This window comes from Protopterus annectens, chromosome 4.part0, assembly GCF_019279795.1.
Source record: "Protopterus annectens isolate FY-2018-M chromosome 4.part0, PAN1.0, whole genome shotgun sequence".
Lineage (NCBI taxonomy): Eukaryota > Metazoa > Chordata > Ceratodontiformes > Protopteridae > Protopterus > Protopterus annectens.
Genome location: NC_056733.1, coordinates 710,509,892 through 710,536,074, shown reverse-complemented (window position 1 = coordinate 710,536,074; position 26,183 = coordinate 710,509,892).

Here is a 26,183-nt window from a genome sequence, read left to right as displayed (position 1 = left end):
CAAATAGAATGTTGTTGAACATTTGTAGCAAATACTGCAAATAGTGATGCTCCTTTAAAGCAGGTGGATGCATTTTGATTTTAGCTACAGAAGGTTTCCACTGGAATTGTTAGCAAGTCATTTATTCTATCAAAATGGTACATAAAAAGAACAAATATGGTCCTGTTAGAGAAGTTGGCCTCTCAATGCAGGAGTTTATGTCTGGAACTGTTGTACTGGTGAGTGTACTGCAGTAAACGAGAGGACATGTTAGCATAATCTGAAGAAGCCAGGACATTTTCCTGTAAAGAATCCAGACCTTGGACTCTTTTAGAAAATGTGAGAGCGACTATATGAATTTTGTTGGGGACTTTAATAAAACAGGTACTTTATATTTGGGAAATGTCTGCACAAGATTTTCATCTTTTATGAACTGGTCATGGTCTTTGCAGCCATGGTCTTTGCTGCATCATTGTATATCACATTGATGGGTATATTGGGCATACTTGGCACAATTTTCCCACACCAAAAAGGACCTTGAGTTATATCTTTTGATGGCTGGAAGACCATTTGTTGTGCACATTTTTTTTACATATGGGGAAACAGCAATCCTGTGGTATATCCTGTGGGTTATGGAATATGTCTATGTTTGTTCCTGTGCCAAGATAATGACCATGGGGCATCTACTTAGACTATAGTTGTTGCAGCCAAGGAAGTGATAGTAATTGCCAAAACCATGACAAGCACAAAGGATGTTTCACATATTAAGCAACTAACTATGGAGGAAGACCTCAATGTCTAACTCACAGCCTTTGAATGATATGCCCATCAGGAGGAATGGGACTGGAGTGACTAAGTTGGACTCCTCTCAGCCCACTTAACTGGTGAATGTTTCTAGGCCTTCATAGACATGGACATGGGCTGAATATCAAGACCATAATAAAGTAAAATATACGATTGCCTCAACCTCTGAGACAGATGCTCAAATGATTCATAGCTGGACATTTTCTCTCACAAGATGGTATGCTCTATGTTATGGGATTTAAAGCTAATTCTTATGTTATGGTTAGAGCTTGAATTTCAACACACCTAAAGATAGAAATGGTAGACACTGATGCATTTAAGGAGTTTCTACCTGTTACTTTAGGAAAGTGAGTGTTTCAAACTGACTCTAAGGATGCTGACAATTTGCTTGCTCTGGTAGAGAGGCTGTTAAGCAAAGAGCATGTAGCAAAACCTGTGTCAAATTCTGGTAATAAACAGAAAGCATCAGCTGTACACATACTTCATTTTTACATGTGGGAAAGTGGATAATATAATTACATTTTGTGTTAGTAATAATAACAGTGCTCTATCTGTTAAAATTGTAACTAGTGAAAATATACTGATGATGCTGAAATTATGGAATCCAGTATATTGGCTGTGTCTTTTGTTCTATCTTCCAATTTACCACGTAGAATAATAATGGGGAATAATGGGGAAACATTCTTGATGGGGGAAAGAACACAAGGAAGGACTGGGAACTAGAAAAAATGAATACAATACAGATAACAATGGACTCTAAAGAATATTGGTATGAGGTGCCTTTCTTAGGTAGAAAGTTATATACTCAGCTCCACTGACTGTCAACATAAGGAAAGAGACAGTGCCTTGTACCTCATTGCAGGCTGACCTTGAAGAAACTCCAGAATTAGTTAACATAATGGTAAGCTGGGTAAAGTTTTAAAAGGCACAATAAAAAGATGGTACTTTGAACAAAGCAAGGGAAAATAGATCTAGAGCTGTATCCGAAGCTGAACAAAATGTTTCCACTTATTATCCATACTTTATGTTACAAAATAATGTATTGCACTGATTAAGGGAAAAGAGAAAGTAATACATTGGCTATTAGTGTCCAAACTTTTCAGAAACACTAATGATGAGGCTAGTACACGGTCATGTACTAGGACGACCTCTAAGAATGGACAAGACTAAACCACAGATCATAGCAAAGTGTTGGATACCCTAAATGGCAGAAGACAGACCTTCACCCAGGCTTTAAAAATCCTTCAATTCCAGTTCCTATCCATCCATCCATCCATCCATCCACAACCACTTTTTCCGTTTTTTCCATATGAGGTTGGGGTGTCACTTCAATGCTAACAATCATCTAGAACCAATGTTCACACTGAATGACTAGCCCCGACACAGTTGTTCTTACATACCTACAGGCAATACCAATCCACCTACTGCATGTCTTGGAATCACAGAGGTGCTGTTTGAACATATTGCTCTGGATATTGTTGTGCCATTGTTAAAATCCAACAATGGATTTCATTGCATATTGGTTAATTTCAGCTATGCAACTAAGTACCCCATTATGTATCTAGAGCATGCCGTACTACAGATTTGTCAAAAAAAATCATTATGTATCTATAGCATGCTGTACTACAGATTTGTCAAAATACCCCATTATGTATCTATAGCATGCCATACTACAGATTTGTCAAAATACCCCATTATGTATCTATAGCATGCTGTACTACAGATTTGTCAAAATACTCCGTTATGTATCTATAGCATGCCATACTACAGATTTGTCAAAATATCCTATTATGTATCTATAGCATGCCGTACTACAGATTTGTCAAAATACCCCATTATGTATCTATAGCATGCCATACTACAGATCTGACAAAGAGGAATATGCCCTTTAAATTAACAAGGACACTAAAGGTTCTCATGCTTTAAACAGTGGAAGGAATCATTATCTTCAGAGCCTGCTCTACCATCCAAAGATTTCAGTAAATACTACATAATCTATATCAATATATCACAGATAGACATTGAGGTGCTTCTTTCATGGGACTTTTAGAAGTAAGAACACCCTATATACTATTATAAACTAAACAGAGTGAAGACCAGACAATACATTAATGAGAGAAAACATTCAGCAGTCATGTGACTTTACTAGTCACCGAAGTATCATCTCCATTTAAGGTACTTTATAATAGTCAAAAGTCATGTCCCCCACCCTTAATGGTGCTACACAATAAATATGATGGGAATACTAAATGTTATAAGCTGGAACCCCCTTTACAACCATTTTTCACTATAAAACATCAGTTAGGCTCCACCTACTGCAGTGCAACTGGCCTGTCCAGGGCTTCCACGTTATCTAATGGACCTGAAATAGATGGATTCGAGCTGAAGAATGAGTGTAGCTTAATGCAGCCATTCTCGATAAGGGATGTATCAACATGATGTACAGCTAAAGTGAAATGTAACAATACTGCTTCAATTAAAATACTGTTGTTGTTGTACATATGTTGTAAATATTGTAAATAGTGATTCATGTAGATGGATATATTTTTTATGGTAGCTAGAGAGAGTTCCTACAAGAATTGTAGCTAATCAGCCAATTATTCTATCAGAGCAGTGCATCAAAACAAGGTGTATCAAAGCAAGGGCTGTTTGTCTGTTAGTCAGAGAAGTTGGCCACTTGATGCAGAGGGCATTTGTGTCTGGAACAGTGTTTCAGGAGTGTGTAACACGTCAAAGGACAAGTCATTTCGGCATAACCTGAAGAACCCTGGACATCTTCATGTAGGGACACCATTGGAAGAAAGTGTCCTGTTTTGTACTAGAACCCGTAAGAGTGACTATATGCTTATTTGGGAAATTAACAAAACAGATACTTTATATCTCAGAACAGTCTCTGATAGTCTTCTGATTAAATTAACTTAGTATCTATTTCTATATCTATATCTGTATCTATATCTAATCTATATCTGCATCTATATCTATCTGTATACATAGAAAAGGTAGCAGGGTGTTGGGGGTTTCTTTCCTATGTACAAAAACAGTTTTTCAGGCGGTAAGGCAATATGTCCTCTTAATCAAGTGTGACTGAATGACTAGTTAATGAACTAATGTATCTTAGTGCATTATAAGAGATTTTTGTAGGTTATACAAAGACCCATAGCAGGCCTTATACTTGGAGAGAGTAGAAAAGAGAAAAACAGATGTAAGAATGGTGCAATGCTCAAAAATATATTTATTTTATGAAATAAAAAAACAATGCATTTAGGAAACAAACATCTGAAAGAAGCGGGCACATTTTGTCGAAAGAGAGTCACAACATAAAGAAGACTTGGGTCCAGGGTAGTTATAACAGATTGTGTGTAAGTAGCTGATAGGGCCAAGCATCATTAAGGAAGGATGTGTAGATCAGTGTGTATATTGAATCTAGTCAGCCATTGTAGTTAGACAGTATGTGCATATAAGTTACTGAGCACATGCAAGATCAGTGCCATTTTGTGTAGTCAGTCAGTGTGAGTGTAAGCTTGAATGGAGATGCACATGTGAGTGTGTTAGAAGTAACAAGTCAGTCAGTAAGCATATGAAGTATAAGGTAGATGTACAAGTTAAAACAAAAACAGAAAAACTGCACCAAGTTAACACACAAAAAACGAAGTTTATTCAAACCAAAAACCAAAAACTAAAAGGAAAAATAAGGTAAGCGCTTTCACAGCTGCTGTTGCTTCATCAGACACTGCTACGAAATAACAAGCAGCTTAAATAGGTGCATTAAATTAACTGAGAAAGCCAGTCACATGATGCTATGCAAAGACAAATAAAAGGTATAGTGAACTGCAAAAGGAGAAAGAAATACATTACACTAAATAATCACTAAAACCTAAAAATAAAAATAATAAAAGCACAAGCAAGTTAAAAGACAATGTTATAAAAATATATAGCAATAAATACACACACACACATATATATATATATATATATATATATATATATATATATATATACATATATGTAAAAAATACACAGACTAAACACAAACTTGATGTTAATGTTTAAGCCGTCTAGCTTTTAAAAAAGGTTTCAGGGAAGTAGTACCATTAAGACCAAGGTATTTCTCTGCATTAAGTCTAAGGATCCATTTTTGTTCATAGCTCTCTGTAGTATTCTCAATGTCCCCACCTCGTTTACTAGTAGGTATATTTTGAATAACAAAAAACCTAAAGGTATGGGAACTATCAGTATGCATTACATGATTAGCTAAAGCATTAGTTTCCTTACAATTAGTAATATCTCTAATGTGTTCCAATATTCTGTCTTCCAACATCCTATTAGTTTTCCCTATATAATATACAGGGCATTTTTGACAGAAAGCAAAGCATACCACATCTGTAGACCTGCAATCTGAATACTGATGGCTAGAAGTAGAAAATTTTCGAGTTGGGTGTGTATAAGTATTCTTACTAAATATATATTTACAAGCAGTACATCTTCTGCAAGTAAATGTACCAATGGGTGTAGGAAAACTGAAAGTCTCAAAGACTTCCCTATTACATAGATGTTGCTTAAGAGATCTATTGTTCTTAAAGCAAAATAAAGGGACCTCACCAACTTTTTCAATTAGCCCTGGAACTTCTTGTAACAAATGTCAATTTCTCCTAATAACCTGTGTGTACTGATCACTAGAAAACTAAAAAACAACCCTGAAATCATTCTTAGCTGCCAAACTATTATCTAAATTGTGCCTATTAATATTTTCTCTAAGATAGGGTCTACATCTAGTGTCCCTCAATTTCCATGCTTCAGATATTGTTTTATTAATATCAGATAATGAATATCCCCTTTCTAAAAAATCAGACTTAATACTTTCAAGAGCTATTTCTGCTTCTTCATCACTATTGTGGAGATGCAAAGTCCTAAAAACTTGTCCCTTCAGGACATTCCTAGGGATATGCCTTGGATGCATACTAATTTTATGTAAAAATGTATTTCTCCTTGTAGGTTTGTGGTAGACACTACTACTCAATTGATTAAAATCAGACTTCCTGACCGTAACATCAAGAAAATTGATTTCTGTATTTGAGCTATGGTAAGCAAATCTCAGGAATTCAGTTGTGGTATGTAAATAATCAATAAATCTAGGAATATCAGAGCCATGTCCCTTCCACAACATAAAAACATCATCTACAAAGCGAACATATCATAATACTTGGCCAAGGAAGGGATTATCTACGGAAAAAATAGCCTGCTGCTCCCAGCACACCAAAGCTAGGTTGGCATAGCCATTGGCACAAGCAGTGCCCATAGCTATGCCAACTTTCTGTAGAAAAAAATTATCTTGAAAAACAATAACATTATTCTCAAGTATAATTTCCAGTAGGCTGCAAATCAACTGCATTTTATTAGTTGTAAGACATCTATTAACAGTAAGAAACTCTCTGACTCTGTCCACACCCCAAAAGTGGGGATACTTGTAAATAAAGATTCTATGTCCATTGTAACAAAAGTAAACTCTTCATCTCATTCGATAGTAGTCATCCTATGTTGTAGACGTTCCAAAAACATCTTAGTGTCTTGTAATAAAGTATGGCAGCCTTCCAAGAAACCATGCAAATTCCCTTCTACAAAAATAGAAAGGGGTTCAGTGTACCAACCAGTGCCTGTAACAATTGGTCTCATGGGAGGAACAAACATATCTTTATGAACTTTTGGTAGGCTATAAACCCTAGGGACTACTGGTTTATAGACATTAAAATATTTGAACAAGGATTCATTAATCAAGTTAGTTACTAAAAGATCAAAAATTAAAAAGATACTTTCTCAACAATTGCATTCACTATTGTTCTAGAGATACATTGATAAATATGTGTGTTATGTAGCAATTTCTCCATTTGTCTAATATAAAGGTCTGTGTCCAACAAAACTATACCCCCACCCTTATCAGCCTGTTTAATTTCCAAGGATTGTAAGATTTTTAGCTCTTGAAGAGCTCTATATTCATCAATGGAGAAATTACAGAATGAATAATTATTATTAGAAGACATATTCAAGACTATAAAAGCGATCTCACAAATGTCTAAAAAACGTCCGTACTCCTGCAGGTACTGCAGGAACAAAAGTACTCGGTTGCTTATAACGTTCATTCATCTTATTAGACCCCGCTGAGTCCATAGCAAACAACTATTTAAGTGATAAATTCCTGCCCAGTAATCTAAGGTCTTTCAACATCTCTGCCAAGTCAGCTTTTTTGGCAGGGATGAAAGACAGACCCTTATTCAGAAGATTGAGCTGTTTACGTCTTTGCGTCTCCACAATAGTGATGAAGAAGCAGAAATAGCTCTTCTAAGTATTGTCTGATTTTTTAGAAAGGGGATATTCATTATCTGATATTAATAAAACAATATCTGAAGCATGGAAATTGAGGGACACTAGATGTAGACCCTATCTTAGAGAAAATATTAATAGGCACAATTTAGATAATAGTTTGGCAGCTAAGAATGATTTCAGGGTTGTTTTTCAGTTTTCTAGTGATGTTAATCAGTACACACAGGTTATTAGGAGAATTTGGCATTTGTTACAAGAAGTTCCAGGGCTAATTGAAAAAGTTGGTGAGGTCCCTTTATTTTGCTTTAGGAACAATAGATCTCTTAAGCAACATCTATGTAATAGGGAAGTCTCTGAGACTTTCAATTTCCCTACACGCATTGGTACATTTCTTTGCAGAAGATGTACTGCTTGTAAATATATATTTAGTAAGAATACGTATACACACCCAACTCGAAAATTTTCTATTTCTAGCCATCAGTATTCAGATTGCAGGGCTACAGATGTAGTATACTTTGCTTTCTGTCAAAAATGCCCTGTATATTATATAGGGAAAACTAATAGGATGTTGAAAGACAGAATATTGGAACACATTAGAGATATTACTAATTGTAAGGAAACTAATGCTTTAGCTAATCATGTAATGCATACTGATAGTTCCCATACCTTTAGGTTTTTTGTTATTCAAAATATACCTAGTAGTATACGAGGTGGGGACATTGAGAATACTACAGAGAGCTATGAACAAAAATGGATCCTTAGACATAATGCAGAGAAATACCCTGGCCTTAATGGTACTACTTCCCTGAAATCTTTTTTAAAAGCTAGACGGTTTAAACATTAACATTAAGTTTGTGTTAGTCTGTGTATTTTTGTACATATATGTGTGTATATATATATATATATATATATATATATATATATATATATATATATATATATATATATATATATATATATATATATATATATATATATTTATTTATTTATTGTTATATATTTTTATAATATTGTCTTTTAACTTGCTTGTGCTTTTATTATTTTTATTTTTAGGTTTTAGTGATTATTTAGTGTAATGTATTTCTTTCTCCTTTTGCAGTTCACTATACCTTTTATTTGTCTTTGCATAGCATCATGTGACTGGCTTTCTCAGTTAATTGAATGCACCTATTTAAGCTGCTTGTTATTTTGTAGCAGTGTCTGATGAAGTAACAGCAGTTGTGAAAGCGCTTAACCTTTTTTTCCTTTTTGTTTTTGTTTTTTGGTTTGAATAAACATCATTTTTTGTGTGTTAACTTGGTGCAGTTTTTCTGTTTTTACTTTATATATTTTCTGCACCTTGTTTTTACCTCTAGCCATTTTTAATCTTTAGATGTACAAGTTACAGCTCCTGATGTGTTTATGTATAATAAATGACTTGTACTCATACCCAGCCTGTGTCTCATTTGAATACACGAGACATGCGACAGGATGGATATTGGAATGCAACAGGGGCGGCTCGTGGCATAGGGCTGCCGGACTGCAGCCCCCTCAAAAATAAAAAATGAAAGAAAATAAAATGAAAAATAAAAAAAAATATTGTTTTAAAATTCGCGCATGCACATAGACCGAGTCCCGGCTTATCGGTCTATGCGCATGCTCAAGGCAGCCCGGCCGTCCCCATAGGGGGACACAAGGAGCGTCTGTGCACTTTTACAGTGCACAGACCCGCCAGGATTATGCGACGCGTCCGGACTGCAAGAGGAGCAGCAGGGACTCGGGACAGTGCCTTAGGGATCTCGTCGGTCGGAAGGAGCATGTGGATCTCGTGGGTCTTCAGTATTGCGCGGGAAGGATGTATGTACGGACGTTAACTCTGGATGTATTCATTCAGGTAAGGTGCCTTTCAATTTACAATGTTTATTTTTCTTGAGTTTGTGCTTTTTCTTTGTGTATGGTGCTTGTGCTTTACTGGAGTTTGTGTATGGTGCTTGTGCTTTACTGGAGTTTGTGTATGGTGCTTGTGCTTTACTGGAGTTTGTGTGTGAAAATGCCCCAGGTGCTTATGGTGGTGTGGTAGGGAATGCCTCAGGCTTGAACCCTGTACCCTGTATGCAGGTGTTAAAGACTTGAGTTCCCTACCCACCACCATTTGTAAAAAAATTTCAGATTTTTACCTCATATTCGATCTGATCCGTTCCTCATAATATCTGTGGTTTGTAAATGTTGCAATGCTTGATATTTGATGGTGTAGTAGTAGCATTGTTGCCTCACAGCTGCAGGTTCTTGGGTTTGATTCTTGGCTGGGGTTCCTTCTTTGTGGGGTCTGTATCTTCTCCCTGTGTTTGTGTGGGTTTGCTTTTGTGCCCTCCCATGTTACAAAGACATGTCTGCATTATTTCTTCCTGGGCCTCTGCTGAAAATTTGTTTATTTGTTCCAAGTCAGACTGTCCTGATTAAAAATGTTAAATAAAATTGATAGGCATTTGAATTTCAGACTTAAGGGTTTCTGAATGTTTAATTCCTTGCGTATTTGATGGTGCAGTGGTAGTATTGTTGCCTCACAGCTATAGGTTTTCTGGTTTGATTCTTGGTTGGGGTGGCTTCTGTGTGGAGTCTGCATCTCCTCCATGTGTTTGTGTGGATTTGCTCTGGTGCCCTGCCATTTTACAAAGACGTGTCTGCAGTTGTAATCCCTGCTGAAAATTGGTTTTGTTCTGTCCGCAGTAAAATTGACAGGCATTTGAATTTCAGACTTCAGGTTTCTGAATGTTTAATTCCTTGCATAATTGATGGTGCGGTGGTAGTATTGTTGCCTCACAGCTATAGGTTTTCTGGTTTGATTCTTGGTTGGGGTGGCTTCTGTTTGGAGTCTGCATCTCCTGCCTGTGTTTGTGTGGATTTGCTCTGGTGTCCTGCCATTTTACAAAGATGTGTCTGCAGTTTTAATCCCTCGTCTCTGCTGAAAATTGTTTTTGTTCTGTCCGCAGTAAAATTGACAGGCATTTGAATTTCAGACTTCAGGTTTCTGAATGTTTAACTCCTTGTATAATTGATGGTGCAGTGATAGTATTGTTACCTCACAACTATAGGTTTTCTGGTTTGATTCTTGGTTGGGGTGGCTTCTGTCTGCATCTCCTCCCTGTATTTGTGTGGATTTGCTCTGGTGCCCTGCCATTTTACAAAGACGTGTCTGCAGTATTAATCCCTGCATCTCTGCTGAAAATTGTTTTGTTCTGTCCGCAGTAAAATTGACAGGCATTTGAATTTCAGACTTCAGGTTTCTGAATGTTTAATTCCTTGCAGATTTGATGGTGCAGTGGTAGTATTGTTGCCTCACAGCTATAGGTTTTCTGGTTTGATTCTTGGTCGGGGTGGCTTCTGTGTGGAGTCTGCATCTCCTCCATGTGTTTGTGTGGATTTGCTCTGGTGCCCTGCCATTTTACAAAGACGTGTCTGCAGTTGTAATCCCTGCTGAAAATTGGTTTTGTTCTGTCCGCAGTAAAATTGACAGGCATTTGAATTTCAGACTTCAGGTTTCTGAATGTTTAATTCCTTGCATAATTGATGGTGCGGTGGTAGTATTGTTGCCTCACAGCTATAGGTTTTCTGGTTTGATTCTTGGTTGGGGTGGCTTCTGTTTGGAGTCTGCATCTCCTGCCTGTGTTTGTGTGGATTTGCTCTGGTGCCCTGCCATTTTACAAAGATGTGTCTGCAGTTTTAATCCCTGCGTCTCTGCTGAAAATTGTTTTTGTTCTGTCCACAGTAAAATTGACAGGCATTTCAATTTCAGACTTCAGGTTTCTGAATGTTTAATTCCTTGTATAATTGATGGTGAAGTGATAGTATTGTTACCTCACAACTATAGGTTTTCTGGTTTGATTCTTGGTTGGGGTGGCTTCTGTCTGCATCTCCTCCCTGTATTTGTGTGGATTTGCTCTGGTGCCCTGCCATTTTGCAAAGACGTGTCTGCAGTATTAATCCCTGCATCTCTGCTGAAAATTGTTTTTGTTCTGTCCGCAGTAAAATTGACAGGCATTTGAATTTCAGACTTCAGGTTTCTGAATGTTTAATTCCTTGCAGATTTGATGGTGCAGTGGTAGTATTGTTGCCTCACAGCTATAGGTTTTCTGGTTTGATTCTTGGTTGGGGTGGCTTCTGTGTGGAGTCTGCATCTCCTCCATGTGTTTGTGTGGATTTGCTCTGGTGCCCTGCCATTTTACAAAGACGTGTCTGCAGTTTTAATCCCTGCTGAAAATTGGTTTTGTTCTGTCCGCAGTAAAATTGACAGGCATTTGAATTTCAGACTTCAGGTTTCTGAATGTTTAATTCCTTACATAATTGATGGTGCGGTGGTAGTATTGTTGCCTCACAGCTATAGGTTTTCTGGTTTGATTCTTGGTTGGGGTGGCTTCTGTTTGGAGTCTGCATCTCCTGCCTGTGTTTGTGTGGATTTGCTCTGATGCCCTGCCATTTTACAAAGACGTGTCTGCAGTATTAATCCCTGCGTCTCTGCTGAAAATTGTTTTTGTTCTGTCCGCAGTAGAATTGACCGCATTTGAATTTCAAACTTCATGTTCTTCAGAATACATAGTAGCACAACCTTTTTCTAGCAATTTTCTAAGTTTATAAGATGAATATTTTAAATTTGTCCCTATTTTTGGGACTGTATTCCCATTATTGGCTTCGTCCAGGTTTTTGTGCTAAGGTTGACAGCTATGGCAAGAACTGAATTCACTGAATATGGACTGTAGAATTGTGCATATTTACTGATAAAGGTGCACTGTAGAATTGTGCATATTTACTGATAATGGTGGACTGTAGAATTGTGCATATTTACTAATAATGGTGGACTGTGGAATTGTGCATATTTACTAATAATGGTGGACTGTGGAAGTCTGAGTAGACTTTTTTTATGATAAATGTTCTCAACTGGGCAGTTTTGCCATTATGGGTGCATATGTTTTGTTTCATTGCTTACTGGAAAAATGTTCAAAACAAATTTAAAACACCCTCTAACAAGTGTACTGTATTGTACAAGGAATATAATTTTTAGTACAATGAGGAAGGTGTATCAAAGAGCACATGTATGTTTCATATGCAAGGGGCCTATGATTCGAAAACAGCCCAAAATTAATCTTTATCTGCCACTGGCAAAATGTATTTTCTTTGAATGTGGGTTTCAATGCTGTTTCAATGAATGTGAGTTTCAAGGGCAGAGAAGTTTTAATGCTAAGTTTTCATTGTGAGACTGCATTGCTTTGTTTAACAGATTACTTAATGTTTGTGCTGTAAAATACAAAATAAAACTTTCAAATGAAGTCCAATCATTGAAGTAAAGCAGTATGCACATTAGTGTTTATGGTAAATGGAGTGAAATAGCCAAGTAATGGTTAATTGGAATGGCTGCAGAGGCTCCAGTTCAACCATTATTTTGTCAGGGGAAGGGCAGCAAACTCAGACAGGCCCAGCTGAACTATACCTCCCAACTGTCCAGATTTTCAAAGAATGAATAGATTTTTGCTTCTTATTTTTGGTTTGTTGTTCATAAAATTTGTAGTTTTAATTCCTAAATGATTTGCCAGAAGTCACTAAATAATAAGTTTCAGACTTCATAACCTTCATAAAAATGCATGTTAAAGTAAGAGCCGTTCTATCAACTGTCTCAATTTATACAAGAGCAATTTTTAGTACTGTTTATATGTGCCCCAATATATTTGGCCTTGTTCAGATTTACTGCATTAACAGGTTGAGAGGTACATGCAAATAAATTGCTTTATAGAATTAGGCATAGCCAACCTCTCAACTGTCCCCAATTTTTGGCTCAAAATGTTGCTCTTCCCCCTAATAATCCCTCCGCAAAATAGCAATTTTGGAAGAAAACATGGAGGGTTTACAATTAAGAAATAACTGTAATAATCAAAGTTATAGATTACTTGAAATGCATGTAGATTCTTTTATTTTGTCAGCTGCTCAAGGTAGCAGTACTAATATTAAAGTGTCCCTTCTTTGACAGGTAGAAGCTGTATTGTGTGTCTATTTTATATTTTTGCATCACATTTTTGGTCCATTTTTCATAAAATTGTGTTTTTGGCAAATTAGTGACAAATCACTAAAGACTGAAGTTAGAAAATGACAGACATTTGAGTTTCAGATTTTATACCCTTCAGAAAATTCATACTAATGCAAGACCTATTCTATTATCTTTCTAAGTTTATTAGAGCAATATTTAAAAATTGTCCTTCTTGTTGTGCCTTTGTCCCACTTCTGTGTATGGCTTTGTCCAGATTTCTTGCTCTTGAAGTTGAGAGGTATGACAAATGTGTCAGGGCCATCACAGTCAGCCAGAGAGATTTCAAATTGTGACATGCTTGTTGCACCCCACTCCCCCATGTAGTGACTCTGGATGTGTCCAAGCAAGGCAAGGAGTAGTTGTATCTACCTTGGATGGGGAGGACACACTGCATAAGTACTACAGTGGCTTTTCATCTGTCCTTGATTTTGCAGAATGGTCTGGTTTCTGTCATATTTTTGTACTGTTGATTTATGCTTATTACTCAAAGTGCCTGTTGCTCTGTGTTTAAGTAGCAATGCTTTAATGACCATAAGGTAAGCTTGTCTGACATCGTAAGATGCAAGTAAGCTTTAATAAGCATACTGTTAAAGAATTGCCAACATTGAAAGCCTTTCTGTTGTTGCCATGCAGAGAATACTTGACTAGATAATGTATAAGCCTTGGGTATTAAAGGACAGGATTCCATTATTTTAAAAGCTCATTACACTTGTTGGAGACTTCCAGTCATCTCTACAGGCTTTACCCGTAAACTAAACAGAATGCCAATCATGTGTGGTCCATAACCTGTACAGTAATCCTTTAAGCAATGTATCTTGAGCTTGTTTCTTGTTTGCTTTTCATTTTTACTTTTATCATGTTTTCCCATGAAACGTTGTCAGGCAGCAGGTCTTTTTGGATAAGAAACATTTTTACAAGTGGGGGCATCACATAGATTTCTACTTTCAGCATGTTGCTTGGTACTTTAATAAAGCTGAATATATTATAATTAGAACTGCAGTGCAAGGAGAAGTAGTTTGAGTTGAGTGCTTCTGGTTTTTCTTATACTTGATTTTGACTGGCATTCCAGTAATGTATTTAAAAAGTAATTTATTTTTTCATGCCTCACAACCTTTTGTTTCCATCTAGATATTAAGTAAGCTGTCATGCAGCCAATGCATTGAAATATTTTTATTCTTCTACACTTATTTTTGTCTTGATTGGACTTTCATAATGATGGTTTGCCACCCAGGGCAGCGTATTTAATTAAAGTTAGTTTTTTTGTGGTTTTGTGCATAGCTCCTCCCCTTTATGGTTGACCACACCCCTTCCCTTTGACCCCGCCCATTCAGCGTCTCCTGCAGCCCCCCTGTGATTTGAAGTCACCAGCCGCCACTGGAATGCAATGGAAAAGGCATCACCATCAGAAAAACAGAACCTGTTTTGTCTCAGAACAAGTGATTGAAAAGATCTCAACTGGTATGCCATGAGCAGTGCTGCAAATCTTGTCCAATAAAAAATATTAACTGAGGAATTTTATGAGACGTCACAGATTATGGAGGGAGGAATTTACTAGAAACCACATAAAGATATGCTATCACTGTGCAATGTATGTACCCTCAAAAAAGGAGGAAGAAAGGGAAATAATACAAACTTAAATATTCAAAAGAGAATTAAAACTCTATAAGGTGAGCATCATTCAGGAAAACAAAAATAAGTGTAACAGAAAGACAGGAATATTTGAAGACAGAAATAGATTGGCAATGGAGAAATGTTAGAAATTATTTATTTATTTTTTGTGGAAGTGAAACTTCTTTAGGCATGGTAGTGCAAATTTGGAGTGAAACGGAAAAGTGAAACAAAAGTGACACTCCACCTGATGGTGGCGCTGTTCTACTCTTCTAGATGTTTGATAATTGGCTGAGAGGTCTAACCTGTTTTAACTACTGCTGTCCTCCTTAGTCACAAAGATACAGGCAAAAATTTTACTAGTACCCTCTACACACACACACACACACACACACACACACACACACACACACACACACACACACACACACACACACACACACACACACACACACACACACACACACACACACACACACACACACACATGCATACACATACACACACACACTCACACACATGCGCGTGTGCACACGTACACACACTGAGAGCAATCGAGTGATCCCCTGGCAGCAGCAGCATCAGTTGAAAAGTTTCTGTACCTCTCGACCATACCTCTCAAACTCTTACCACAAAAAATCTTGACAGAACCTCATATAACAGGGAAACAAAGGACCTAAATAGGGACAGATTTTAAATATTGCTCCTATAAACTTAGAAAGTTGCTAGAATAACAAAGTTTCGCTTAGCATGCATTTTCTGAAGTAGAGGTGTGCATATGAGAGAGTGAGTGGCAGCAGAAACAGCAATGAGCTTTGCATACCTCAGGACCTGAAAGCTGAAGAAATCTGGATAAAAGCCTAAAATAAAGGGGGAACAAAGGATCAAAAATAGAAACAGATATTAATTATTGCTCTTATAAAATTACAAATTTGCTTAAGAAAATAATTTCTGTTAGCAATGAATTTTATGAAGAAAATAAGTCTGAAATGCAAATGTATGTCATTATTTAGTAACTTCAGTCACCAAAAACTGCCAATGAACCAAACGTTTTAGGAGTAAGGGACCAAAAAAATAAAGTAACTACTTGGTTATTTTTTAAGTGTTATATTTTGGATGTAAAATCCTTACCCCAACACCATTTACATAAACTACAGCAAGCTTGAAACATTAGGTGGGGGAACTTCTTGGAGAGCTGGAATCTGGAAAGAAGTCAAAAAGGTGACCCAAATTGCTCTAACAAGGACATATGCAAGCATGGCCTCAGTGCTCTCTCCATCAGTGGGAGCAATTGGTATTCTCTCACCTCAGACAAGATTGCCTGGAAGCAGGAAGTGAAGGAAGCCCTCACTATGTGTGAAACCACCTTGGGAAGGAGAGCAGAGGATAAGAGAGCCCTCAGGAAGATCCATGCCCATGATACCAGACCAACATCTGCCTACTGCTGTCCAGAGTGTGGAAAGGACTGTCACTCCCAGATTGGATTGCACAGCCATAGAAGACACTGCTCAAATCAACCCAATAGAGGTGTAAACCCATGATCCTTTGGGATCAAAGGATGCCTACTAAATAAAAGGTAAGGAAATGGGTAGGATTTGTAGCTCAGAGAACAAATAAAGAAATGAGTGTGATATGTAGCTCATAGAACAGGTAAGGAAATGGGTAAGATCCTCAGTTCTTCAAAAAGGTAAGTAAATGAGTGGGATCTGCAATGTTACACATATGGAATTAGGTGGAATATGTAATTCATAGAACAGGTAAGAGAGTGGGTAGGAGCAACAGGTAAGATAATTGGTGGGATATGCAGCTCACAGAGCAGGTAAGGACATGGGAGGGATATGTAGGTAAGGCAATAAATGGGAGCTGTAGCTCACAGAACAGGTAAGATATTTGGTGAGATATGTAGCTCACAGAGCAGGTAAGGACATGGGAGGGATATGTAGGTAAGGCAATAAATGGGAGCTGTAGCTCACAGAACAGGTAAGATATCTGGTGAGATATGTAGCTCACAGAACAGGTAAGGACATGGGAGGGATATGTAGGTAAGGCAATAAATGGGAGCTGTAGCTCACAGAACAGGTAAGATATCTGGTGAGATATGTAGCTCACAGAGCAGGTAAGGACATGGGAGGGATATGTAGGTAAGGCAATAAATGGGAGCTGTAGCTCACAGAACAGGTAAGGACATGGGAGGGATATGTAGGTAAGGCAATAAATGGGAGCTGTAGCTCACAGAACAGGTAAGGGAAAGGACAAGATACTCAGTTCTGCTGTCTCTCAGTATTATTCATGAAACTGTGGTGCGCAAGATCAAATTTAAGAGTAGAAATAAAACTCCATAGATGTCAATTTGCCCCAAGTAAAGTTTTTTTATGTCTTGCCATCAGGTATCATAGTAAGACAGAAATGTGTGAAATTCATAGATTTCTGGAGATATGGTTCCTAACAAATGGCAATTTACCTTTACCTGCCTTTACTGGAAGGATAACATTCAGAGCGGGGCATTTTTTTAGAAGTTAAGTCAGACAAAAAATGCACATCATGTAACACTGCACAGTATCTTTAAGTTCATGAATATAGTTCTGTGTTGATATAAGCAGTGTGCCATCCCCATTTAAAATAATCAGAGTTCAGTTGTGTTGTACTTACTATGCCACATAAACCCATTGTTACTGTAAATTCTGAATCACAAGAATCCACTATAACACAACTACTACATGCATCATTCATGCATGCACACACACACACACACACACACACACACACACACACACACACACACACACACACACACACACACACACACACACACACACACACACACACACACACACACACACACACACACACAAACACACATGGACATATATGCACAGCTACATGCACCTACACAGTAGCTTACCCTTTTAATCTCTGGTGCAAATTTTCTCACTGAAAATCAATTATAGAATAAAAAAATGTAATTTGTTGTAGAAAGAAAAAGCTTTTATTGTGTTACCTACCTTTGAGAGGAACATATACGCATGTGGTTGGCCACAAAATTTTAAGAGCTAAATGTTGTTACTCCTGAAATAGTCATAAATATAAACTTAAGTTCTGCAGAACCCACATTGTCGCCCACAGAAAGGCATTGTTAGATATAACAGTTCGCCTTTTCTAAAGCTGTGAAATGGCCTGCATTGTCAATGCTCCAAGCTGCTATGTGGGTAACCTGCAGCCTGTTTTCTATCTGTTGCAAAACAAATGAAATCCTCCCACTTAGCTGTTATCATGAAAAGGTGTGAATCTGCATTATATGTTATACCCATAGCAACATAAGTTGAGAAAAACGTGTGCTGCAGATGATGCGTTCTAGAAAGAAATTCTCTTGAGAAAGTATGGGTTTAACTGCTTTCTGCTACTTCCAGTGTGTGCATATAACTTCACAAACCTACAGTTACAGACATGCACATCTGTGGGATTCATAAAATTGTGTGTGTGTGTGTGTGTGTGTGTGTGTGTGTGTGTGTGTGTGTGTGTGTGTGTGTGTGTGTGTGTGTGTGTGTGTGTGTGTGTGTGTGTGTGTGTGTGTGTGTGTGTGTGTGTGTGTGTGTGTGTGTGTGTGTGTGTGTGTGTGTGTGTGTGTGTGTGTCAATCCCTCATTGGAGATGTGAGACAGTAAACACCTCCTGCTTAATAGCATCACTCTGAGTTATAAGATTTTAGATGCCCTGACTTGCTTGGACATTAACACTTTATTTGTTGTTTTTGTTGTTGTTGTTGTTGTTGTCATTGTGGTTGTTGTTGTAGGACTTGCAGTTAATGTCTACGCACTTCTTTTATGAAGTCATAATATTCAAGAGACTTTAAGAAAAGAACAAAAACAGAGGAAGTGAATATGTGAGAGAAGGAAGGAGGAAGAACAGAAGAAAGGTAAGTGGGCATGAGGGTTGGGAGAGTGTATATTGTAAAACACCTGACAATGACAAGAACAGCAAGAAGGTAGGAAGGGAGGGCAGAAAGGGAAGGGGGTCTAGGTAATGCATTAGTGGATGTGTGGTGGGGAAGTGACACATGTTTACAATGGCTTGGCTGGAAGTTCCAAAAAAGAGAGAGAGAGAGAGAGAGAGAGGTAAACAGAGGGAGGCTTGTGAATGCTTATGCCCAGTAACACCACTGTAACAGAACCATTTACTATTCAGGAGACATTTGATGTCCATTTTGCAGCCTTGATTGGAGGTAAGGTTTCTACTGTTTAGGTGCCATAGGATGAGTCCAGTTCTGTAGCATGCCTTTCACCCTTTAGGATCAAGAAATCTGCACAAAGCCAAAAATAATACGGTGGGGGAGCAAAGGCCCAAAGTCAGCAACAGATTTTAAATATTGCTCCTATAAACTTAAAAAGTTATTAAGTTTTGCATTAACATGCATTTTCTGAAGGATATGAAGACTAAAACTCGAATGTATGGCATTATTTAGTGACTTCAGTTGACAATAATTTGACAGAAAAACACAATTTTATAAAGAGCAGACTAAAGGTATGGAGACAAAAGTCTGGATATTCTGGAAACAAATTGGAACATTTGCAAGGTATGACTGGTAGACACAGTACCAAGGAAGCACCAGTGAAGAAAAGTGGCCTAGTGTGGTACACCTGGTCAGTATCTTAGACAATGATGGGCACTAACTAGAGACCATAGTCTGTGAGATGCTGCTAGCTGTTTATTCTGAAAGTTAGGAAATTCTAGGCCATAAGGTTTGTTTAAAGTTTTGTAATATTAAGAATGGGTTGATATACCAGTAGCAATGCATGCAACCCTGCTATAGGTGAGCTCAAGTTTATATCTCGTGTTTTTGGAAAGGTTAGTTAGAATATGTGAAGGGTCTATATTAAATGAACGAAACGACAAAAGAGCAAATGCTCTTTCATCGACAGATAAATGCCAAAACCACAAAGCAATGAATTTATGGAACAGCGATTTTTTTCACAGGGAAAAAAATCACTGCTAAAAAAAAAAAATGTAAAGACAAACTAAAGAGGTGGGCTTCACCACACCACAACCCCCTGATCTGGGGGGCTGTGACTCCCCCACACCCCCGTACTTAAATATACCAACTCCGAGATCTCACCACAGTGGAGGAAACAGCAAAGTCCTGAGAATGGCCCAGCGATTTTTTTCCCTGGAAAAAAAATCACTATTCCGTAACTTCACTGTTTTGTGGTTTCGGCTTTTATGTGTTGATGAAAGAGTGTTTGCTCTTTTGTTGTTTCCTTCATTTAATATAGACCCTATGTGAATTACATTGGAGGCTGGGCAATAGGAAACTATGAGCTGTAAGTAATCTGATATTGACAACAAAAAAAGCATTGGCCCGTTATGTTATGCCAAGTCTCTGACTAGTTTTTGTAATGACAGACCTGATATAGGGGTCATTCTTCAGTTCATTCTCTAAGATGGCTACAAAACTGTTTGCAAGTTTCACAACTCTACAGCTCAAATAAGGGAACATTTTACAGAGATAATCAGCAATTCTGGATTAGAGATAGAGCTGTGTACCCAAAATAGAATTAAATTTTGTTTTAAGGATGTTTATAGGCTTAAACATATTTAAATGTGTGCTGCATACCTCGCATCCCATTAGCACAAGAAATCTGAACAAAGCCAAAAATAATGGGGGGACAAAGGCCCAAAAATCAGGACAGCTTGTAAACATTGTTCTTTTAAACTTAGAAAGTTGCTAGAATAAATGTCTTTGTGTCACCATGCATTTTCTGAAGGATTTAAATTCTGAATCTCAAATGTCTGTTGCCATTTAGTGAATTCAGTCCTCACTGATTTGACACAAAACCACTGATTTTATGAGGAACAAATTGATAATATGAGGCTAAAATCTGGATATTGTGCTGTGGTAATGGCAGTACAACAGCCTGTGAAAGAGCAGGAACAGAGAAGAGTCGTCAGTGCACTGGGCTTACCTGGCAACATCACAGTGTCATTCACAAACACGCAAAGACGGAAAATCAAAAGGACCAAGTACACAGACCTGTGGAATACCCAGAGAGACTGGTAAGTAGGCAGACGGGTACTGTTTCATCATATAGCCTGGCCTTTAAAGCCATTCCCCTATGAATGGTTGACACATTTCACTGCCTGTTATCTATCTGATTTGGTTGTCTCAAAGTTACTTTTCTCCAGTTACGTTTGCTATTGCAGTTACTCTATTAACCTTTGCAAGGGATTTCTTTTCATTTTTTTTGTTTTTCTCCATGGCTTCATGAGCATTAAGTTAACATATTTAAGTAGACACTATGAGCTTAAAAAGTTCCCAAATGAAAAACATTGTTAAACAGTTGAGGGATGTTATTTAGCAGACTTACTTTTGCTGATTTGGTGTGATTGACCATTTTATGTTTCTGGTAGTTGGGACTTGATCATTCATTTGGTAAACCTTCAAAGAAGATGGCAAACTCGTATAGGTTCACAGGTGTATAATATAGCAATAACCCATGCCTAGGTGTGGGTAATGCTGGATTTACCCATAGTTGATGTGGTTTGGTCACGAGGGTGAAGTCCGAGTGGCCAAACAAAGCCAACCGTGGGTAAATCCAGCATTATCCAATGACATTATTTAAGAAAAAAATAATTACTTTTCTTAAATAATGGCATTGTATAATGCCTCCTGCTGCCCTTCCGCAGCTGTCTGGTATTCTGATGTACTGCACATCAGAACTGTGGGCAAAAGCAACGGAGAAAGCAAGATCTCCATTGCTTTTTACAAACTTTTGCTATGTTAAATGGGTTTAACGGAGAATCTCCGTTGCTTTTTAAAGCTGTCTCGGTATGTTAAACAGAAAGCAAGATCTCTATGTTAAAGGAGTTTAACATAGCGAGACAGCTTAAAAAGCAACGGAGAATCTCTGTTGCTTTTAAAGCTGTGTCGCTATTTTAAACTCATTTAACATAGCGAAACATTGAGAAAGAGTTATAGTAATGGAAACTGACCTTTTTCCATTACTATAACTCTGATTTACAATGTGCAAGCTGACCAATCAGCGTGCACGTTTTTGAATATTAATGGGGGGGGGTTGTATAATAGGCTAATGACCAATGGGACCTTTATAAGTATAGCCATTTATCCCTTAAAAGCAAGAATCAAACCCTGTACCTTGTGTTTGTGCAGTAAACACCTTAACCACTAGGCCAGCCTGCAACATTTAAAAAAGCTCAGTAGACAGTTCAGCAAGTGAGTGTGTGTTTAGGAGTTAAATGTTGACAACTTCAAATGCTTTTGTCAGGTCAAGGAGTAACATACAGGTATTTTGTTGAAATATGGGCACTGAATGGTTCAGCTATGTCTGCAGTAATAAGGTTGTCTTGATCTGCTAGAAGAGATTCTATTCCTCAGCAGATTTTTTGGGGGGTTGTTTTTTCAGTTGCTGCTTTGGCAGGCTGTAAAATATCAATTCTTGCTGTGTAATATCATTGTCTTGTTGCAATTCTTGGTTTCACTAAAGACACTAAATAGGCAGTAGATTTGTTTTTTGTGGCATTACTGCCACAATTTATGTTTGTGAGACACATGTACTTTAATTGCAAGTGAAATTCAGAATAATAACCTGGTTTTCAATTTATGCTCTCTTGTATGGGTTTTATTTTTTCGTTGTCTCACAAGAAAGTATTATCAACATAACCAGCTGCAGCCCACAGGAAAGAGGAAGAGTACAGTCCGACCTAGACTGTTGAGCATACCGTTCAAAGTGCAATGGCTGGGAGGGTGGCTTAATGGCTAAGGCTTTTACTTTACAAGCACAAGGTGCAGGGTTTGAGCCTCACAAGGGGTAATGGGCCAAGCTTAAAAAAAATGGCTCGCAAGGGCAGTTAGCTTAGTACTGAACTATGAACAACCACTTTAATCGCCTGAGGTGTGTAAAGATGTGCTTTTTAGGTCTTTGCTTGATACCACAATGAAATGCATGCAGATGCACTGTAAATGCATCTGTTGCGACCAGCTGCCACACTACTGTCAGGTCATAGCTCTCAACCTGTTAGATCAAGAAATCTGGAAAAGCCATAAATAACGGGGACAAAGGCCCAAAAATAGGGACAATTTTTAAATATTGCTCCTACCAACTTAGAAAGTCAATAGAATAACAGGTTTTGCGTTCGCATGAATTTTCTGAAAGGTATGAAGTCTGAATTTCAAATGTCTGTCATTATTTTCTGACTTCAGTCCTCAATGATTTGCAATGGTCTGCCAGAAAAAACACAATTTTATGCCTAACAGGCCAAAAATATGAGTCACAAATCTGGACATTCTGTGACAATCTGTATAGTTAAGAGGTATGTTCAAGTACAGATACAGGATGCCAGTCAAATGTACTTCTTCTTCCAAGCATTTTGGCTCATCTGATATGTAACATAATTAGCTGTATCATTCTGAATAACTTTGTGGTGAGATGTGAAAACTGGGCTGAGGAGAGATTCCCATCAATGCTGACATCTTCTGTGATACCGCTCATTTTAAAGCTAAATGTAAGCCACTGCAGTGACACTTAAACTGATCCACTTATGGAATTTGGTGGAACACTATGCATGCAACACCATTTCTTTATGTACTTGTACGTACTGTAAGGAAGACAGACACCTCATAAGATGAGCAGTGTGGAGGCTGGACTGGCAGAACCTAAAAGTCTGCATATCCTAACATGTAGCCATATCTCTTTTCTCCCAAGAAAAGATGAAATTCTGACAGTGTGGAACTCTAAAATGCAGTTTGCTACATTTATCCTTCCTTTCTGATATTCGTTATAACTGAAAAATTAAACTTATCAGTTCACTTACTCTGGTAGCAACATTTATCAATAAATAAACACAGAAACTGAAGGTTTAATGGCCTATCTCAAATTTCTGTTTCAGTGAAATTCTTCTGGGCAGATTTCTAAATTCTGAATGAGATGTATGCAGGAAGGTGAAGACTGCTGTTTGTGTACTGTAGGTATGCAGCATGAGATAACGCCAACACCCATAATCCCATGGGTCACACCAAAATCTCGTTCAAGAAGAAGTGCATAAAGGAATGCACTTCCCTTTACATGTGACCTTTTTCAATATTTGTTTTGCATATATGTTTACTGGAACACAGGGTTCCTTTCTGAACTGACCTGGTTCTGTCAGCAGTAACAGGCCATTAACAGTCTTTACAATAAGAGGAAGAAATTGCTGTCTAAGAGTAAGAGGGAGCAAGCCCTAAACTGGAAACACTCCCTCCTCAGCTTAAACAAGTGAATAAGACTTCTTGTGAAGTCCTCCAAAGCAAACTATGGATCCAAATTAGCTTCCTCAACTAAAGACAGCCATAAGGTATTCTTTAGTTAGATACTTTGTATTGCGTTTTACAAGGTACTTCCAGTAATTTAAAAGGTATGTCTCCATGGGATGCAAAGGAGTTGAATTATCTAAAGCACAATGAATACTATTGAGTGTAGATTGGAGTCCCTGGGTGGCAAGATTAGACACTGTAAGGGATTTAAGGTTACAATTAACCTAGTACTGGAAGGCGAACAGTCTGTCATGTTGACAGGGTTTTCAAAAGTGGGTTTAACTAGTCCAGGTCTCCAGATGGAAGCAGAAGAAGATTACAATGAGTTTCTACCACTTAGTACTAGCAAGGTCCCCTACTGTTACACCAGACTAGTGTTTGGGGTGGCTTCTGCCTCAGCTGTCTAACAAAAGACAATGAACTGGGTCCTTCAGGGAGAGGCTGGAGTCCAGGGTTACCTTGATAACAACATTGTCACTGACAGATGAGGAGCATGTAGAAAACATCACAAGCCTTTAAAGCCTTTAAAGGACTAAATAGTGTGGGCTAAGAGTTATGTGGGATAAATGTGAATGTCTGTTGTAAACGCTCCAGGATGGATTACTATTGGGATTTGTGAACTCTTATGGCAAATTCATGCTGCGTCCCCTGTATGAGCTGCTACAAGTTAGTAGTGGACCAAAACAATGTAGTGAACATTAATTTTGTGAGGCCATAAGATTGGTCACATCTGATACAGTCCTAATGTACTGTAATCCATTTCTTTCAGAGATGCTGGCTTGTGACATCTGTCCATTTGGTACTGGAACAGTGATGTCACGTGTTATGGAAGATGGCAGGGAGAAGCCTATAGGATTTTTCTTCACTTTCCTTGTGCACAGCTGAAACAATTATGCAAAAATTGACAGAGAGACATTATGGCTTGTGTGAGGGATCAAAAAGGTTTATCCAGCACCTATTTTCAGACAATTTATGCTTGCTACAGTACACTAGCCACTGGTCTCCATTTTAGCCAGCAAAAGGACATTTCTGCTACAAGAGCTGCCTGAATGTAATGATGGGCATTGCTTATGAGAGGACAGCAATACAAAATTCAGTATAAATGTACTCCATGTTATGCTAATGCCGATGGGTTGACTCATTTACTTTTAGAGACTGTAAGCAATAAATATGAAAAGGAAGCAACAGTGGGTATGATCTCCTTCACTCAAACTGAAAGCCTGCCATTGACAATAAACATATTAAAAGTAGAACCCAGATGGGACAATGGTTTCCCACAAGTGTATGCTGTGACATAAAATAGATGGACAGCCAAGTGCAATTTTTTATTAGATGTGCATTATCTGAAACAAGATAACCTTACCTTAAATACTGTCTATGTAATGTGAGGGAGATTAATGGATTTTCATACCCACTGCATTATGACCATGAAGGTTGGAAGACCTTTATCAAGGTTATCATGGAGAACTGAAAATGAAGGCCCACATCACCTAGCAGTAGGGGTCTTAATGGAGAGATGGGGTCCATATGGAGAGATGATGACATCAGCAAGAAAAGTAAAGTAGTATTGCTGGGAATGAAGTCATCGTCAAGTCTGGTAAGTACCTTCATGAGGTATATCTTGTTTTCACAAGATCTCACCAAGATGACAGTGATATATATATATAGACTGTATTTTGTATAGCTTTTGTCATGGAGAGAGGTGGGTTTACAAACAAAAAAAAACAGCTGGGGCACAAGTCCCAGAATAAAAACGTTTGCCCATTCCTGGTGTGCACACTGGTTCCCAGGACTGGAAAAATGGCAATGTAGAATCCTCAAGACATGGAAACATACTTATAATGGGGCTAGGCTAGCCTGATGGGGAGTATGGCTCCCTCTGTTGTAGAAGGAATTAGTAGTCTGCAAAAACTGACAGGCCCAAAAAGAGCCATAAATATGACAAGGTGGATTATTGAAGATAAGGAAGAAACTATGTATTGTTGCTATTATGCAGGAAGCCCAGAATTTCCAGACAGAAAATACTCAAAAAGATTAAGAGAGGTATTTGTACAAGAAAAACTGTTGAAAGTTTCAAATAAAAATGTATGTTTATTAGTACAATAAATCTAGGAAAAGAATGACA